At 36.3% G+C, this 17583-nt stretch overlaps 1 protein-coding gene across 5 annotated transcripts in view; it reads left to right on the top strand.

Moving 5' to 3' along the window:
- Window positions 1-17583, top strand: part of LOC123672240 (GTP-binding protein Di-Ras2) — a 282502-nt gene that overhangs the window by 142026 nt on the left and 122893 nt on the right. For all 5 annotated transcript variants that reach the window (XM_045606263.1, XM_045606266.1, XM_045606269.1 and 2 more), the window contains one exon: window positions 4527-4562. The gene's annotated coding sequence lies outside the window, so the exon portion shown is untranslated. The remainder of the gene's footprint in view (window positions 1-4526; window positions 4563-17583) is intronic.

Here is a 17583-nt window from a genome sequence, read left to right as displayed (position 1 = left end):
GTTTTGTCGATGTGTAGAAGCCTGAACAATGTCCCTTCAGTTGATGTTTTTTTCTGTCCTTAAATGAGTTTGAAAGAAAATTGTATTATCTGATAGAAAATTGATATTGATTTTTTTTTCTGCCGACGGCGATTCCGTTTGTTATCATTATTTGGTAATTTTTTCATGTTACTTACACTTGTAATTGGGCATGTGCCTGTTGGATGTAATACATTTAAATGAATAAATAAGTTACATTCCTTTTCGCATGAATGCATATAAAATTCCGATATAATTTGGTCATGATTGCCCGATTGTAGGTTTAGGCGGGGTTTCATTGTACCCCATCAGAGCTGTTCTGGCCATTAGTCTTCGTTGTCTACAGCTTGTCCTCCATAGTTACAGAGTTCTAATGAACTCCAACAAGGATTTTTACTCACTTCTACAATTCTCTTGTTCAAAGGATTATCAACTTTGGCTAGGGATGGTGAGGTGATCTGGAGTTTCATCCTATTCCCCACAAAATCTGCACTTGTCGTTTTTAGCTAGACTCATGAGGTGCTTCCTGAGGCCTTGTAAGGAATTCAGTAAGGTGATATAGCCTATTTTTGTCAAGATCTAAATTCTTCTGAGATATAGTAGTATCAATAATTCGAAGAAGCTTCTTGGAATAATCCAAACCAGAGGAGATTTTGCCAGAGTGTTTCTCTTCGATTTTTTCCTACTCCTGAAACTATTTCTTGAAGGTGCATTCACCTAAACCGCAGAAAATTTCCTTTATTTTTTGAATGACCGAGAACCCAGACTAAACAGGCTTGAATATATTTCTCCTCGCATGATTGTACAGACAATTTTGAACTAATTTGCTTATAATTGCCTCATGCCTGATGGCAGATTCAATGAAGGTACATTTCACCCACGACCTTATGCTCTATTTTTTGTGGTCATTAGTCTTCGTAGTCTACAGTTCGCCATCCAGTTCCAGAGTTCTAATGAACTCCAGTATCTGGGATGGCTTCAAGAAGGTTTCATCCTACATTCTACAAAAGTATTGTCTGAAGCATTTTTTGCGTTGGCTAGCGGTGGCGAGGCATTTCGTCACCAGGTGATCCAGAGTTTCTTCCAGCTTCCCTAAGAATCTGCACTAGTTGTTTTCTGGGCGACATGAGTATTGAAGCACGATTCTTTATTTCGCTTCGTTATTCATGAAAATAGTATGACGTATATTCGTATTTCAAAATAGTATTTGTCCATTGTATGTTGTTTCTTCGTCGACAAAGGGAACGCCGACAAGCCCTAATGAGTGCACGTGTTTTTTAGCGTCAATCTGGATATTTATGAGTAAAACGTATGATGCGACACCTTTCTCATGTTAATTAAATTTTCTTCATGTTGTTTATGACCGAATTAAATCTCATTCAGCAACTACTTTGAATTTCTACACAGGTGATTTTTGTATATTAAACTTGAAATGCCACCCTTGAATTTTGGCGACGGCTCTGTAGTGTTCCGGTATTGTAGTTATATTCAAAGAACAAATTTCATTAGTTATTCCCTTTTATCTCGAAAATGAAACGTTTGTATATCCATGTTCATAGGAATTTTTTTCTCAAAATTATCCAAAGATTCTCCCTTTATCGTTTCGATTTGTGTTGTTAATATTTTCACAAAAATTACTCGGATTTCCCAGGACATCACTAAAATGAAAAAATACCAGCCTAGTATTTTCGTCCCTTTCGATGAGAAAGCAAAAAATTGTGCTACACACATGTAAAGGTATTCTGTTGCAATTACCACAAAAAATGCTTATTCTTACAAAATGAAAAAAAAATAAGAAAAAGAGTGTCAGATTTTTTAGTGATAACTGATTTCCATTATTTGAAGAAAAATTTTAGAATCAGAAAAATCTGTCCAGAACAAGATCCACAAATGTGCTACATTTGTGCAGTTGCCTTGTTTTGGTCAGATTTTCAGAAATAACTCTCTACTTTTTCTTCAAAGGATGAAAATCAGTTATCAATGAATTGTTTGAAAATCTGACAGACATCAGTCAGCAGAAATATATAGCCCAACTATACAGGGTGAGTCTTTGCTTGTACATGTCCGATTCCATTCCATTATGTTTGCAAGATGTAACTGAAAATTACATTTTTTTTTCAGAAATATTGAAGGAAGGCGATAGTAGAGTGACTGCACTTCAAAATTTGAAATTATTCTGTAGATTAGTTATAGAGTTATTGAACTATGAAATTTCACTTATAAGGTTAACATCACCCTGTATATAGCAAATGGCGATCTTGATACGAGTCCTCGAAGATGACCTTCATTATGCATCCATTTGTCGCATTCTTCCCGGGATACCCTGCATATAGCTTAACTATATAAAACAATTCTCAGACAAAAATTTTGTGAAAATATTAACGGCAGGAGAAAACGAAAAAGCGAGATTCCTTGAATAAAAAAGTCCTATGAACATAGAGCCACAAACATTTTGCGAATGATCAACAAAAATCAGATGCCACATGTTTAGAAATTTGGAATGAGATTTAATTCGGTCATAAAGAACAGGCAGGAATACCGACAAAGTTAATTCCCATCAAAAAGGAGCCACATCATTGTTATAAATATCCAGGTGAATGCTGAGAGACAAGTGCAGTCATTAGGGCTGGTCGGTTTCCCTTTGTGCCGACGAAGAAACAACATAAATTTGGCAAATAGGTTCTTGAAAACGAATATACGTCATTCTATTCCCATGAATTAGAAAGTGAAATCAACGAACGCCATGCACTACCCATGTCAACCTAGCTTCATTCTCATGATGTGCATTCTGAACCGGCAATGCCCTAGAAGGAATCCAGTGAGGAGGTGTAGCATATTCTTGCTAAGATCCTGATACTTCTTAGATCTTGCAGTATCAAAGTTTCCGAGAAACTTTTTGGAATGATCCAACCCAGGAAGTATTTGTCTTTCAGTTTTTTCTTTCAACTGAATCTCTTTCTTGTAGATACATTTACTTAGGGCTCGTCTTACGAACACGATAAATTTCGAATGAAAGGACATAAAAACTTCAAATTTGCAGAGTATGTTCAGATCTCGAATGCCGCAATTGAATTCTTGATAGCAAAAATCCGACTAGAGGTTCCGTAAATATGACCATTCGGAGTTTTGTGTTCTTGTTAATTTCGTGCTTATTCGATATGGATAAAAATTTCTATTTAAATATATACAACAACTTTATGTCACGTGTGAAATGTTTGATTAACAGCGTAACCAGAACCAAATAGAATTCCTGAAGGATATAAAACAAAAACTACTCAATACTACCGTGACCACAAAACCGAGGGATTTACGATTTCATGTGCTGATATAAAATAATAATTTCTAGCTCCATGCGAAGCTTCAAGCAGATCATCATCAGAACCAAATTACGATGCATAAAATCTCAATTCCTTGTGTGATGAAAATTGTTTCATAAAGGTACATAACTGTGTACTTTTTTTAACCTTCGACTCGCAGTCAATATCTACACATTTTTGTATAATATTCGTTTAGTTTTCCACAATAGATACTTACTTCAACTCAATGAATACATGTAGGCTTGGTTAATCGATCGTCTAGACGTCTAGAGGTATGATTCGATTACCTGCCTTTCGTCTTCTTTTTCGTGACTTTGTCGGATTGATAATAATTAAACTCTTTTCAATTATTTACATCTATTTACAAAGCCACACTTATACAGTACAAACTCAGTATTGAGAAGATCCTAATTACGTCTTAATTACAAGTTTCTCACTACGGTACTGAATTTCGTCTTTAAATCGTTTGTTGATTACTCGAAACGTCTTCGTTCATCACGTTTTCGGTCGTTTCTTTCTAATTCGTTCGCGACTCGTCTCAATCTAGTCCGCGAACCGTCTTTTCGTCTTACGTCTTAAGTTGACCGACAGAACTTGACTCGTCTTAGACTTGCCTTGAACTTTACCCGTCTTCGACTTAATTTGATCTGACTCTCCACTCGAACTTACTTCGTCCCCTGACCGCAACTTATCCCGTCCACTCTGAATATCCTTCCTTCCTTCCGGCTTGACCACACCCTTAGGGAAAGTACCATCCCTTAGTCCAATAAGAGCTTTGCCGTACCACCCACAAAGATCTTCGCGGATTCCTGGAAATCGAATATTCTCGAAGGACTAGAACCTGATACACAGATGTGACACATCTGGTACGACCGTATTGTCTTCGAACTTTCCCAACCCCCCAGTAAATCTCTTCAAGATTTACAACTCCCTGACATCTCTTCGACACCTTGAAGAATAACAAATCCTTTTCACATTATATGTACAATAACCATTCGTTACCTGTAAATTCATTGAAACTGTCATGCCCTCGACACTTAAAGAATCTAATAGGTTTCCAAGCATCCTGTTGACCATCTCAATTATTTACAGGGAACAATAACTGGATCCTACATACATTTTTCAACTTCATTTTTTTTTTCAAATAATATCAAAAAATTCTGAAAAAATTCTAAAATCGTTCATTTTCAGGCTTGTTCGAGTTACTGTACGGACCGACCGAAAACCGTAAGTATATGATTTCATTTTGACATAATTGCACATATTCTCGATATTCTCCAACTGTTTTAGGACTCTTCATTTTATGATCGTAAAAAAAATTCAAAAAAAGATATGTGAATGAATTAAACAATTTGTGATATATTTAAGTGCAAAACTGAAGATTTCATCAGTGATTTCAGGATGAAACACCCCGATCCGACCAGAGAGGGTGCATATTTAAATTTGTCTGAGAACGGCAGAAAGCTGAAATTATGTTTCAGAATGTTCAATAATCTGAAAAGTTTCACAAACCATTTATATACATAGAATAATGATGATTCATCCGTATTTCTCATGAATATTTGCATTTAATTACCCTCTATATTTTTTTCTAAGGCTTGTACATCAAAAGCACTGGCCGTCTAATTCATTTGATATCCAGTTTTTTGTCAATGCTTAATTCTGAGAAGTCAAATCCTTTAAGTCAAACGAATCACATTCTAGATGCATTTCTTGTGATGAATTATTCTGCGATTTCAATACCTCCATCTCCAATATTCTTCAAGAATTCTTTTCCATTCAGGAATTTAGATGAGTGTACCAATATGTTACATTCATCTTTAATATCCACGTCTGTTCAATCAGGTCCGTAACATACATTGCATTCTCTAAATTTGTGCAATTGTAATAGTAGAGTCTTCAATATGATATGAACTTTGTATATATCCTCATTCTTCAGAATGATTCATTCGAAATGCGATACTGAACATATACTGCTGAAACTCAGCAAAGATGATTATCGCGTGAAAAAAGTTTTATTCCTGAATACACCTGAATTGCTCAGAAATTCCATACATTTTTATTGAATACATCAAGGTGTTCGTGACTAGCGTTTCCATTCCTCATATTCCTGGTCTTTCGGAAGATTTCACACAGGATAGGAAATTGGATGCGGATAATAAAAAAAAATATTCAGACAGTTGAACCTGCAAGATGAAAAACATTTATTACTTTCTGTTCATAAACTTTGTTTGCAATGGGAAATATGGAATTATTTTGAAACTTTAGAGTAGTTTATTATTGTGGATATGTACGTTATGCTATTTATTCTTTGAAAATTGAGAAGGAGTATATATATTTTTTTGATTCGTTTGAGTATTGCCATATGGATTCAAGTATTTATTAACAGGAACACATACATTCAAGTATTTATTGATAGAAATAGATGGCTTCAGGTATTAAACATTAGACACATACCTATTTCTTGAAAATTTTCTTTTACCTATATAACCTTCTAGCATGGAGTTTAGTCGGTTATTTTTCCTTAGGACTTCTACATTTAGCCATCATGTGGTTATTCCATCGTCCTCAATATACTTCTTGTGCTGATCAGTCCAGCCGTGTGCCATTGATCGAAACAAGTGATAATCCGAGGGTGCAACGTCTGACGAATACGGCGTGTGGAGTAGGACTTCCCATTTCAACGTTTTCAAGTATGTCTTGACCACTTTCGCAACATGGGGTCTAGCATTTTCATGCTGTAAAATCAGTTTATCATGTCTCTCGTTGTATTGCGACCGCTTTTCTTTCAATGATCGGCTCAAACGCATTTTGCGTTCGATAATGATTGCCTGTGATTGTTTCAGTCGGTTTTAACAACTTATAATACACTACGCCGAGTTGGTCTCACCAAATACTGAGTATGACCTAGGAACCAAGAATATTCGGTTTGATTGTCGACGTGGAAGCATGACCGGGATATACCCATGATTTTCTGCGCTAAGGATTATCGTGAAGAACCCTTTTTTCGTTTCCAGCCACAATGCGATGCTGAAATCCCTTCCGACTTTGCCTTTCAAGCAGCTATTCACAAGCAAACAAACGTCATTCAACATCTCTCGGCTTCAGCTCGTACTGCATCCAATTTCCTTATTTCCCATGATTTTCAAACATTTTGAAATGGCTTGTTGCCTCACTCCTGATGATCCTGCCAATTCTTGTTGCGTTTGACACGAGTCTTGATCAAGTAATTCCTCCAATTCTGCATCTCCGAAAACCTTCTCTTTTCCACCGCCATGCTGGTCAGAAAAAAGTCGAAATCACCGTTTTTGAAGCGTTGAAATCACTCTCGGCACATTCTTTCACTAATAGCGCCTAACCATGGGTATTTGAGAGCATTTGATGAGCCTCAGCCGTAAATTTCTTCCTATCAAAGCAAAAAATTTAAACCTCCCGCAAATGACGAGAATTTGGCTCATAAGCTGACATGTTTAATCGAGAATAACTTCATGATGCAGACACAAATCGACTAATATTTCGATGGCGTTATGTTTAAAAACACCTTATATTATTGTATGTTATCTACGATCTATTTATTTCGACTACCACTTACCGCTGCAACCATATATTGCAAAACGGCGGTAGCAAAGTTGTACACCTAATATAATTGACAACTTGCAAATTTTATAGCTTTGTTTCCACTGATTCCACCTAATTCATGCTTCATTATTCTCAAGAGAATTCTGTATTGAATTCCCCATAATTGACATAGGTAGACCTTATCGTTCACGTGGCCTCGGAAAAAGGCTAAAGGTGTTAAATCACAAAATCTCGCTGGACAAGTGTGATCACCTCTACGTGAATTAACAAACGGGCAAAACACTCTGCTCGCAAAATCGCCTTGTTGAAAATAAACGTCGTCAACATCAATATCTTCCACTTATTAATCTCTTGTGGAAAATCATTTACTTGAACCAATGAACACCAAGCATAATATTTAGGGCTAGTTGCACCATTTGCCTAAACATTGATTAAAAATTTAAACGTTGATTACACTATGATTTCTCAAAAGAAATCAGAAATTAATCAATGTTTAAATTTTAATCAATGTTTAGGCAAATGGTGCCACTGTCCCTCATTCTCGTTCATTGAAGAAATGATTTATGAATATATTAAATTAATCTCACGATAATTAGACAATTTTTCAATTCTGGAAAAAGTTCCTCCCCGAGCGGGACTCTAACCCGCAACCTCCGTATCACTAGTTCGTTGCTATAGCTGAGCTACCGAGGAGATTGAAGATTTGTGAATCTTCAACATGCTATCTCATTTGAGGACAATTGCTAGGGTGGATTATTAGGTTCCAGAACAGAATTTCTTCTACAATATTTTGTGAAGACATATGTGATTTGGAAGTTAATTGAGGGAAAAAATTAAATGAGAATATCTGCAACGTTGCCAGTAATTGTTTTGATATTTCGATAGCATTACACCAGTAACCTAAAAAATGTTTCCAATGGATCTTCTCAATTTATATTCATACACCTGAGGAAGCCAATTCGTGGTGAACATTGCAAAATGGGGAAAATTCAATTCTGTTCAATTCAGTTGAATATTTCGTAATTAAATTTGCATCGAGTGAAGACCAGACTAATTAAATATTTCAATATCGAATTCAGTAACTCTCTGCCTCTACCGTGAAATATTATTGTTTATGTTCTGAATTGCTTGTTTTTATGTGCTACATGACTTTTCAAGCATAAAATCGATATCATATTACCTACTGTTCCAATATCATTGTTTCAACAGGCTTCAGTAGCCTTCGCTTTATTGATGTTCGGAATCATCTCCAACAGTATTCCTCTTCATTTAACAATATTTACTTAGTTATTTCTTCTTTTTGACTTACTGGACTTTATCTTGAAAGATTAATTAAATGATATATTGATTCATTCGAGTGTGGCTTTTTGGGATGAGTCTGAATGTTTGATAATTCTAATCGAGAAAAAGTGCTCTTCGGCAATGGAAAAGAGTTCTTATTTTGCAAAAAGCTAACAAACAATAGATATAGAGAATAATTGATAAAGAATTGATTGATTTAGGGATATAAGAATTTTAAAATTCGTCCTTATTAAATGATTCCCTGAAATCTATCATGAATCTTGTACAATTAACATAATACCTACGTCTTCGTAATATTGATCAGAGTATATATTGAACATGGTTGATCCTATATGCCTTCCCATTCTGATTTTTTTAACGGCATCTATTTCTCTTTTCAAATAAGGTGACCATGATTCCCTAGTTATCTACCTTTTATACTTAGACATCATCTGAAAATAAGGAAGAACCTCAGGCAAAGCGCAAAATTACATAGACCATGGAATGCGTGGAACATATGCCGAGTGTAGGATTTCTTCAAGTCAAGTTGCTTGATATTTTAACCAGCTACTTGACTTGAAAATCAATATCGTGATAAATTACATACTGGACCTTGCCTTGATTTGATATCGAGTTACTTGATATAACTTGATCTTTATACGCATGAGTCGTACGACATATACACTGCGCAAAAAAATTAACGCACATTCTGAAAATCTCAATTTTAATGAAAGTCAACTCTACATTGACTTGATAACTTATTTTTATGATTTCTCGGGAAGGTTTTGAACGAAACAAGACATATTAAATGGAAGAAAAATTCAGGATTTCACCGAATCTTATGTGAAAGAAGAGAAATAAACAATTTTCAAAATACTGGAATGCTGATAAGTGATTTTATACTTGGTATTTCCACCCCTTGCGTTAATTACAACTCGGCAACGACGGTTCATACTCAAAATGAGTGATCTTAAAATGTTCTGATCTAATCCTTCCCAGATTTCTCTGAGTTGGATTCCTAAGTTATTAAGAGTAGCTGGATGATTTTCTGAACTTCTCAGCCTTCTATTGAGTTTGTTCCAAACCTGCTCAATCGGATTGAGATCTGGACTTCTTGCTGGCCATTCCATTCGAGAGACTTCAACCTCTTCAAGGTACTCCTGAACGATGCGCGCACGATGGGGTTTGGCATTATCGTCCATAAAAATGAAATTTTCACCCATGTATGGGGCAAATGGCACTACATGCTCTTCAAGAATGTTCCTTATATACCTATCAGCATTCATAGCTCCATTATCAACGACCCCTAGATCTGTGCGAGCAGTAACTCTCAAGTAACGTTCTTGAATGGCAGTTGTTACCCATGGTCTACCCTGTCCTGGTCTTCGGACATTCATACCTGTCTCCCTGAATCGCTGCAACGTTCTGGACACACTTGTATGGGAAACTCCAAACCTTTCTGAAATTCTTGTGTATGTCCACCCTTCTTCTCGTAAAACTACCGCTTGGGCACATTCCTCTTGGGTCAAATTGCGTGTTTCGCGTTGCATAGCAATCGAGTGTAGAAAATCAAACGAAAGAAAAACTATTGATCACTAGAATTGATCGAGAACAACTGATTTCAGAATGAAGCCAATACATTCAAAATCTGATAATCTCATCTTTTTTTATTCCTGCTGGGAAAAAACATCTGTATTGAAGAAAAACGTTGAAAGTGGATAACATATGCATGCATAATTCTGATAAAAATAATTATCATTGAGAACACCTTCAGTTGTAGAATGAATTCGAGATTTCCATAATGTGCGTTAATTTTTTGCGCAGTGTAAGCTCGGGAGTACTTAGACAAAATAATTATCTTCAAAGAATAAATAGTTTTATTGCGTTTATGAGTCTGACATCGATCTCCTACGTCTATTCAAGAAATATCATAAAAATCGAGCAATTGAAATAAATGGCTTGGAGTTATAAAATAGCCAAATTCCTGGTTGAACTGAAAAAGGAAATAACATTATTTTTGCAAATGATTTCAACGAAAAAATAATCTTGATCTTGATCGATATTAAAATGATGAAAAATGAAATAATAAGTATTATAAAACTATTCACGAAATTCTTTCGATTATTCATTTTTTCCATAATTCCATCGATTATATTTCCGGTATCGAAACTCTAACTAGCTCACTATGATATTCAATCCTATTCCTGAACATTGTTTTTCCATTCCAACGATCCACGAACTGGAGGGGACACACGCACAACGAATTTCAATCGACTTAAGTTGCCCTTTTTCATCAGTTATTCCATGGGTTCGTAGAATGGAAAGGCTTTAATCTCTGGGAAGGTTTCAAACTCAGCCTACTTTTAGATTTCGAGCGAGGATATTCATTACCTACACGTCGCGTGATCCTTCTAATGGTGAACATACATCAGAAGATAACTTTCCCGAATGCTCCATTTGCATGTTGGACTAATGAACGATTAAACTTTTTTCGGCAATATTCCAGAACAGCTAGTTTCAGGAACTTGGAGATGAGCCAAGCATTACATTCCGGGTTGGGATAGAATGGAGAGTGTTCTCAGTAATTAATAACAAACGAAATTTCAACATGATGAACTCTGCGATGATTATATGATGGAAAGCTTGGACAGTACATCATTATTTTCTTCCTATTCACGAAATAGCTTCAATTATTTTGAAAAATTCTGAATGTATATTTTTTCACATATCTCAAGGATGTTTCATTCAAGTGAACTTAATGTTTTAAGTAACGGGTATTTTTTTAGCTGCATGAGAAGTTTTGATGTTTGTTGTCTTTGGTTTCACAGTGGCGAATGTCAATCTATGTTGCCATTTTTCTTCAGTATCTATTCTCTTCATGAATCTTTCCTTTAAAAAATTGATCTGTTCGCGAAGTTTAGCACTTCGTCTATTTTACAGTCAACATAATCGATCTAGTGATCCAGCAATTTTTGCAGTTACTGATCACAACAGATCTTATTTGAACCATATTCGATTTGCGGATGATATCGTGAAAGCCCACTGAAACTAGCCCTGTTGTAGAAAAGGTGGGCTTAGAAATTGATATGTCAAAAACCAAGATGATGAGTTAGACATGACAAGATGAAGGAAGACATCCACTTACGCACTACTAAACTGGAAATACAGGGTGATGCAGAACGCGATGGAAATTACAATTCCTGGTTTGGCAATAAAAAATGAAGAAATACGACAAAGAACAAAAGTCGCCTATATATTACAACGCGTTTGCAGATCAGATGTGGAAATGAAAAGAATACATGGCTCGTCAAGATCCTAACAATGGACAAATAAGTTAATACACTGTCCACCTAGACAGACAAAACTTGGCGTGGAAAGACACCAAATGAGATGGCTCGATGACCTAAAGGCTGAGGTTGGAACTAAGTGCCATCGGTAGCACAGGACAAAACAGAGTAGAAAAATTTAAAGAACTCCTATGTCCAGGAGTGGATCAACAATGGCTTAAGAAGAAGAAGTACCATGTTGATGAAAAGAGGGGTTAAAGTAAATAGATCGGGTAATAAAAGCTTTTAAACATGATTCAGCTCTTCCGAATTATGTATTATTATATTTGTCAATATTTTAATGGAATTTGGTATGGGTGTTCGAGTCGGAACATAAATGGTTCTATATATACGGACATAAACTGACGAACTCTAAAACCTTGGAAAGGCAGAACTCTATTTTGCAAACCGAGACACTATCTGTCTAAACATGCGTTCAAATGTGCTTCAGAAGAAAGAAAAGAAAGAGGTGCATATTTATATCACTACGGACAGCCAGGCCATGCTGATGTCGCTAGAATCACATAGCCAGGGGTCTCTAGTTACAAGGAAGTGTCGTCATACCATATAGCAACTGGCCAGAGCTAATAAAGTCACTCTACTATGGGTACTGAGGCATCATGGTATTGAAGAAAATGAAAAAGCTGACGATTGATGAACTAGTAGAAAGAGCACCACGGTTAACTTCTGTTGACACTGAACCTTTTTGTAGGCTCGAAAAAGACTAATATAAGGCTGCGGTCCTGTGTTGGAGAATAGAATGAGCTTCTGCAGGAACACTTCTTGCTCAGGCAGATAAATTTGTGGTGTATTCTCCGACATTATTATTATTATTATCCCTGACTTTTGCCTATACGCGTAGGATTTCTCCTCGCCGTCGGCTTCTCACTCCTCGCTAAGAGGAACATTCACTCAATCCCAGATATTTAAAATATCAGAAGGGTAGAGCTCGGTCGTGTCCGGTCCTTGTGGTCACCCTTATTCTTGTCGAACTTCTGGTCCTCTTACACGTGATCCTTGGAACTGTCCTTTCCTTCCTAGGAATTATCTCACCGTTCTTGCAGTACCTGAAAAAACAGCTTTTTGCATTATATTACATATATACTCACTAAGTCCCAGTTGCGTGATATTCCTCTTGAGATTTTTGGGCACTATTCCATTGTTGAGAGGATAATTGGAATAGTTTTCGTTGATATCATTCCCCACTGACGCTTTATCTGAAATTCGAGGTCTCTATATTTTGAAATTTTTTCGACCTCCTTTTGACGCAGGTTATTGTTATTTGATATTGCTACGTCAACGAGTAATGCTGTCTTTTGATGTTTATCGACTAGTAATATATCTGGTCTATTGTGAGGGACTATTTTATCAGTCAAAACTGTTCGATCCCAGTACAGCTTATAGCGTTCGTTTTCCAGGATGGTCTCCGGTCGGTACTTGTAATATGGCATTTTTTCAGAAAGAATTAGTTTTAATATGGTTGCCAATTCTTGGTGTAGTATCTCTCCTACTGCATCGTGTCTCTCTTTATATTAATTTCCTGCAAACATTTGACATCCTTCCGTGATATTATGTTGTATTGTCTCATTTGTTGGCCACCCATATCGGCATAGATCGTCAGTAAGAGTTCGATCCTTTATGATATGCCTGCAGTAATTTCTAGTTGAGATCACTTGATCTTGGATGGCTAAAAGAAAACCTTCCGTTTCTGGGTACATTGCACCTGATGTGAGCCAATAGTTCGACGCTTCAATGTCGACATGATGCTGATTCACCTCGTTGAAATGTCTTTCATGCAGGGGCTTCTCTCTCCATCTTTGCAGTTTTTCTTGGTTTGTCTGGTGGTTGTATGAAAATTGGTCCTTGTGAAGTTGTAAATTCGTCTGCTTCACACAGTAGTTTGTAGAACTCTGATGTATTTGCTTGATCTCTGAAGTATTTCCGTAGGCTTTCTATCTGCCCACTAGCAAGTGCCATGATGTCCGTTAGACCCCTGTCTCCTTTATTTCTCGGTAGTGTATCCCTCTCAATGCTGCTTTTATTATTATTATTATTATTATTACATATATCAGAAAGCTCTTGAAGCGTCCACGAGCTGAGCTTCGGGTAATGGAGGAACTGCTGACAGGACACTGTCGGTGCAAATACCTTTTGTGCCACAAAGGAAAGTCAGCAGATGAGATTCGTAGGCTCCGTGAGTCGGAGATAGAAACAGCTGAACATATGGAGTCCAAATGTTCGGGGTTGACTGGCTTAAGAACCACTCATTTGGGAAAGTCAGTCCTGGATACTCACGAGGTAAAATCCTAGGTAGGATGCTGACGCTTCGTTAACAGTCTCCCTGGGTTTGTACGAATGGGTACGGTTAAATAGTAGATAGATATTTCTTCTTCTTCTTCTTCGTATTTTAAGCCTTGGGCTTGTGTTTTCCATTTAACCTTCCTGCGAAATCGACGTCCACGAATCTCTCCATCTTTTTGGAGGTCTTCCTATCGGTCGTCTTGTTCCTGGTGTTCCGTCTCTCGCAATCTTCGCGATTTTTTCCTCGTTCATCCTGTCCACGTGGGAATTCCATAGTCTCCTTCTGTTTCGACCCCAACGTACTATATCTTGGACTCCGCATATGTTCCGAATATAGATATTTATTCTCAAAATTGCTATGAATAACAAAATAAAAACAGGTCATAATTAAGAAAAAAATCAACTACACAATCCAACAATAACTAAATTTTATTTTTACAACACATTTCAAATTCTAATATCGAATCTGATGCACAGTCAATTAAGTTGAAGAAACAGTTTTCTTGAACAAGTAAAATCAGAAATATCTCTTATTCTTCTAGGAAGATAATTATAGATCTTAATGCTGCAATAAAATAAACTATATTTAGTAGCTGACAAGTTAAAAACAACAGATTCGAAGAATAAATAATACTTTCAGTTCCATGAGAATATTAACTGAATTATACAGTACTCAAAAGTGAGTAGAAAGTATCTTTCAAATAAGAGTAGTTTCTTTCGATTGAATTCCACAGTTTATAATTCATACAAGAATAATGATATTGTGAACAAATTCAATAACCACAATATATAAAATTAACTCAGCTAAGAAGTTTTATTTCTCATGCCTCTGAAGTTCAGAGCTTGTGCGAGTAAGGGGAACCAGTTGTGTAGAAATTATTGTGTTCCTCCAACAGCTAAGGCACACCATTGTTGGTTGTACACCAAACATCGAAATGGTTGAAACCTTACCACAGAGTCAGATAATGTGCAAATAAGAATCGGCAGTCCTATTTGCTAGTCAAATTTAGTTAGTTGATAGAAACCGCTTATTCATTTCGTATTTGCCTCCGAAGACATGTAAACTGGGAAGGGATGAAAGGAAACAGGGTTTCGTTTGTTCTTCATCGCCCCTAACAAGTAAAGACCACTTTACATTTCTCTAATTTTAAGCTCATTCGAACAGTTCCAAACAAAACAAAACAACAAACGTATCTGGATCTTTACCAATAGTTTCGAGTTTGAACACAAAACCACCAACGAGCCCTGTTTTCGACTCGGTTGCCGTACCGTTGACGGATATTCAATTCGCTCTTTCAACCACATAGTTATACCAGAGCTTTCCATTGAAGTCGCTCCTTGCAAAGCAACTCGGATGGTGTTTCTGTTCTAATTACAAATAACCGCAACGAATCGTAGGAAGCGTCCCTTGAAATCTGTTTGCGGAATGCGGGTTTCTAATTTCTTTCGATTCCGATTGTTATTCGCTTTCCCTATGATGAATGCGATTTCCGGAGGTTTTTCTGTTCAATTTATGTTTTCGCGTCGATGTGTTTGTTTTTATCTGAAATTAATTATACTTTTTTTCGAACCTCATCGAACAGATCCTGTTCTGCTTTTCTCAGAAGTTCTTTAACGCGGCTTGCGGTACGAGTAGAGAAATCGACAAGTAGGAAAAAAGCATCATGCCCTCTTAGTTTCATTGTGTCCTTTTTTATTAAACAGTAATCACACTATGAGGATGGGTGAATCAGCAAAAGGAAAAAAAACCCTTATTAAATTTACCAACGTTTCGAATTCTTCATCAGGGACACACAAGATAAAAAAAAATGAAATGAATTAAAATTGATGCCACCTCATTACAGGAACAATGTTCAACAAAACAATCGTACATCTGAGGAATTTCTTTCAAAATGAAAACGAAACGATATAAAGACTAAAAAACTCACTAAGCCAGATGGAAGCTGCCTAAGACTCGTTTCACACTTATACGGTTCGATTCGGTTAGGTGCGTATTCGATTCGTTTTCGGTAGCGCCTAAAACGAATGAAAACTCTTTACACACATTCAGTTAGTATAAGGTTTGTATTGAATATGCAATACCTACGTACCGATATCATTTTTTTTAGAATCATGAAAATGTTCGTAGCCGCCAATGATTTCCGTACAAACAGATTTCCCTGCTTCCAGCGTCTTAAATTTATCTTTATACTTTTCACTTGTTTTGTCCCACAGCACTACACGTGATTGGACTGATGTAATCAGCCGCTCAATATCAATGTCAAGTGAATCAGACAATGCCAAATGTGAATTACAAAATTTAAAATGAGAAAATAAAAATAAAATGATATTTTCCCTTGCCGAAAACGTGACCGAACCGAAACTAAACCGTATGTGTGTAAACGACCAATTGCTTTTGTGAACTCTGGACCCGAATGGAAACCGAACGAAACCGATTCGTGTCGAGGGGGCTTTCGGTTCTATCAGTTATCTATTAGGTACCGAACACACACCGTTTCACACTTTTCCGGCGGCTACCGAAAACGAATCGAATACGCACCGAACCGAATCGAACCGTATAAGTGTGAAACGAGTATAAGAATTCAAAAAATGTAAAGTAAAGTAAAGGGAGGGGTAAAAAAGGCATTCAGTTGCCTTTTTTCTCCATTTTTCCGGGGAGAACTTTTGAATTTCTATTATTTGTTTTTGTAATCATAAAAAATTAAATTTGTGACAATTTTTTGCTAGTATGGATGAATGAATGATGTTTAACATAGGTCAATAATCTGTAATTTTATTATTTTCTATTCTCTTCTTCCATTCATTCTTCTGGTTGTTTAAACAAAAATAGATTATTGACTTATATTGAATAATACTTTACATTTTCCTCACTTTGACTGGCGCATTCCAGGTGGAATGAGAATGGGGGAAATTGTTCCTCTGAGATTCCCCTCTATACCCTTCACAAGAAAATCAGTCTAATGTAAGAAGTGGAGACTAGGTGAGTATTGACTTTTCAACGAAAAGACCTCTGCATCTTTCACAATATCCAGCATTCCAGCACCACATTAAATTTTAATTGAATACATTCAAAAAATATATACTGATAATATATACATAATAACAATAAATTCCATATACAATTACAGAGACCTGGTGACCTGAGCTCGAGGTCGTATGTCACCAAATCACCCATATACGTGATGAACAAGTTGATCAATTCAGAGTTTTTATTTCAGTGTGGTAGCGCCATGGAGTGGGGATGGCCATAGTTGCGGCCAGCGCTGCGACTTGAATGTAAGTCGCTCTCCAACCGTGGTTTAATTTGTAGGACCATATTATTCGAATATAAATATTAATTTTATTGCCGGGGGGAATTTATTTGCGACAATTTTCTCTTTGAAAATAGGTGCTCCGGTTTCATTTTTCGTAATAACGGATTTGAAAATAGAATTAATTCTGTGAAAGTGAGAAATATAATGGAAACAAAAACAACAAATTATAAAAATTTGAATTACAAAATCTTACTTTGGTAGTCAATCAATTGGAGAGACTATACATAAATTTATTATTGCCTTTAAGGATGTGCCTGAGATGTCCAAAATACTGTTGTATTCACTGATTAGATTTTGTTTGAAATAATTCTGGCGACTCAGCTCGGCATGGGTTTTCCCTATTCTTCCTTAAGGTGGCGCTATACCTTAGAATGAACCGATCAACGGCATCATTTTAAAATTTTCAATTTTTCTATCGGTTTAACCTCAAAACACCTTTGACGGAAA

The sequence above is a fragment of the Harmonia axyridis genome, chromosome 2, assembly GCF_914767665.1.
Source record: "Harmonia axyridis chromosome 2, icHarAxyr1.1, whole genome shotgun sequence".
Classification (NCBI taxonomy): domain Eukaryota; kingdom Metazoa; phylum Arthropoda; class Insecta; order Coleoptera; family Coccinellidae; genus Harmonia; species Harmonia axyridis.
Note: the sequence above shows the minus strand (reverse complement) of the source record. Positions and strands in the feature narration are given on the sequence as shown.